Raw genomic sequence first — 2,937 nt, forward strand, 5'->3', positions numbered from 1 at the left:
GAAGCAGCTCCAGAAGATTGACCTTTGCCCTTTTTCCCACAAAAGCGTGCCCTTCTTTTATTCTTTTTAAAAAACCAAAGAGGGGGGAATGTTAGAGATATGCCACACCATCTTGTGTAGTTCTTCTTCATTCCCTGCTGCCCCACCCAAGGTCATAAGTCAGTTAAAGGAAGTTGAAACTGAGCTTCCTGCAAGGCATGAATTTTAAAAGGCAACCTAGCTTCTCATAGGTTAAGACCACTTGCCCCAGCTCTGACGTACAACCTCCTAACACCAGGTCTATATAAGACCACCCTCTCCCCTGCTTGCTCTCTTCCTCCTCTCTCTTCTTCCTCTCTCTTCTTCCTCTCTCTTCTTCCTCTTTCTTCTTCTTCTTTCTCTTCTTCTTCTTCTTCTGTCCTTCCTCGGTGCAGGTGCCCTTTCACCTCTTTAATAAAATCTCCTGTTTTTGAAAAAAAAAATAGTAAATTTAATTTGTTGTCACATTCCTGTTTAAAGCCTATCTAAATCTCCCTACTTAGGCAGTCGCCCCCACCCCTCTTTTTTTTTGATAGATGGAAGGATATATAACACACTAGATGTCAAGGAGTACAATTTCATTACAGACACAAAGAGGCAACAATTTCAAAGAATTTTTTAAATTAAAAAAAAAAGTTTGCACTTACCCCTCACTTTGCAACTACCCCAATGGAAGCTACATATTGAATGTATTAATACAGTATTAAGTTTCTTTGTGTAAAAAAATCTCTGTACATGGTAATAAAAAAAAAAGATAAGGCCAGATGCATTAAACAGAAACTCTCTGGAGCCACCAAAGATGATCTGATATAAAGAGTGAAGTTTCTGATTTTCCGTATGGAGCATCTTAGCCTTCATTGTGGTAGAAATTCTGTTTGAGTACCCTGAAGGACAGATGCTAGTCTTTGGCCCTTACACTGGCAAACTGAGCTTCTTCTCCCTGAGCAATTTTGTGATGTACAATTAGAAGTCAGAAGTCACAGTAGAGCATGGTCTGGACCACACTGGCCACCACAGCAAGGAGGTTGAAGAAAACCTCAAAGTAGAAGCACCAGATACAGTTGATGAGATACAAAGCATGGTACAGGCCCCAGAAGACAGGTAGTGGGTGGTGATGGTCTCTGCCTCACCGGTCTTGCTGATCATGAAGAGCTGTGGGAGGATGGGCACAGATTCCAGGTAAATGGAGAAGGTCCACAAAATCTCAAGAGAAGAGAACTCCTGATTGACCAGAAACAAAAGGCTTCCCACAGGGACCATGAGAATCTCCACTTGGACGGTATCATGGTTGCCATCATAGGTCACCTTAAATTTCATGTAGATCAGGTACATGGTAGCATAGGAGCACGTGATGTAGATAAGCTTCATAGACATGTTATAACTTGAGTTAAGAAACTACTTCTGGGCTGTGTTCAGGAAGTAAATTTTCCCATTGGGATGGAGGAGGAGAAATTATTTATTTATTTATTTATTATCATTATCATTATTATTATTATTACTATTGTGATTTGGGTGAAAGTTTACAGAACAAATTTACTTTCCATACAGCAGTTCACATACACTTTGTCTCATGACATTGACTACAATGTACACCAAAGCAACAGCTCCCCTCCCAATTCCTCTGGATAGTTACATCTTCCCTGTGTCCATCCCTCCATGCACTCCTGCCCCCTGAGCTGTCTACTTGTGCATAAACAGCCCTTCTTTCTCCCATGATTGTTCTTTCCAAGCAGGGTATCTACCTCAGGTAAATATTCAACTCATATGCCTGTCTTTTGTTTGGCTGGAAGCCACAGGTGGGGGTTCAATTCCAGAACTGAAGCTAGTGAGCATAGTCTTAGTGGTTCCACCAGGCTCTATCAGACCAGCAAAACTAGTCCCCTTTTTTCAAATGATTTTGAGTATTATTCCACATTGTTCTCCTTCTCTATCCAGGATCTCCTACATAGATCTCCCTCCAAGTGGTTGACAGTGCTAGCTGGGCACCATCTAGTTCTTTTGGTCTCTTAGTTGTATAGGGTGCAGCTCGCATAGTGTACCAGTCACTAGGACTAATTGTTTCCATGAATCTTTGATTTTCTTCATTCTTCTTTGCTCTGGATGAGGAGAGACACATAGTTGCATCTAGATGGCTGCTTGAAAGCTTTTAAGATTCCAGTCACTACTTGCCAAAGTAAGAGGTGGAACAATGTTTTGTGTAGTATGTTAGGTCAATTGAGCTTGACGTTCCCTGCAACTATGGTTCCAAACCCACAGGTTCAACTACTTGCTCCCTCTGGGTAGCTAGCTGTGACCAAGAAGTGGCCACAACCTTGTCCCTTGTCAGCTCTACTACACACCTGGAAATTCTTACAGAACATACAGATGCACTTGTAGAATCATTGTCTGCCAACCCTATATATGGTCTTGGGTACATTTCCTGCAGCATAGACATACTTAATAGTTCAGCCTGTCCACCTGTATATTCATGTTTGCCTTCACTGACAGCGCAGTACTGTATATGCAAAAGGGTTCATCTTTGTTGTCTGCACCTCCCATGTACCTCTCTATGTCTTCCTTTTCCTCAATGCCACTGTGTTGATCACTCACATGTGGTACATCGCCCTTCTCTTCACACAAATCAATACTTATCTCTACCTATCTAACAGTGTTCCTTACCCTCCCCTCCCACCCCTGATAACCAACAGAGAAACTTTCCTTCCATATAGAAACCTTTCCTTGACTTTTACCAACAAAGAAAATTTCCTTCTATAGTTAAACCTTTCCTTAACTTTTACAATAACGGACTAATACAATATTTGTCCTTTTGTGATTGACTTTTTCACTCAGCATACTGTAACAGTCCATTCTATCTTGCAACTCTCTTAACTTCCTCACCATTTAGAAGTTCTGTAACTACACAGTCTTTTCCCTCTTTTT

The 2,937-nt window shown here is 41.3% G+C and overlaps 1 pseudogene; it reads right to left on the reverse strand.

Annotated features, from left to right (window-relative positions):
• Positions 1 to 930: 930 nt before the first annotated feature.
• Positions 931 to 2,937, reverse strand: part of LOC122151235 — a 12,675-nt pseudogene continuing 10,668 nt past the window's right edge.

This window comes from Orycteropus afer, unplaced genomic scaffold (assembly GCF_000298275.1).
Source record: "Orycteropus afer afer isolate SDZICR_OR568_19922 unplaced genomic scaffold, OryAfe1.0 scaffold00338, whole genome shotgun sequence".
NCBI classification, from domain to species: Eukaryota; Metazoa; Chordata; class Mammalia; order Tubulidentata; family Orycteropodidae; genus Orycteropus; species Orycteropus afer.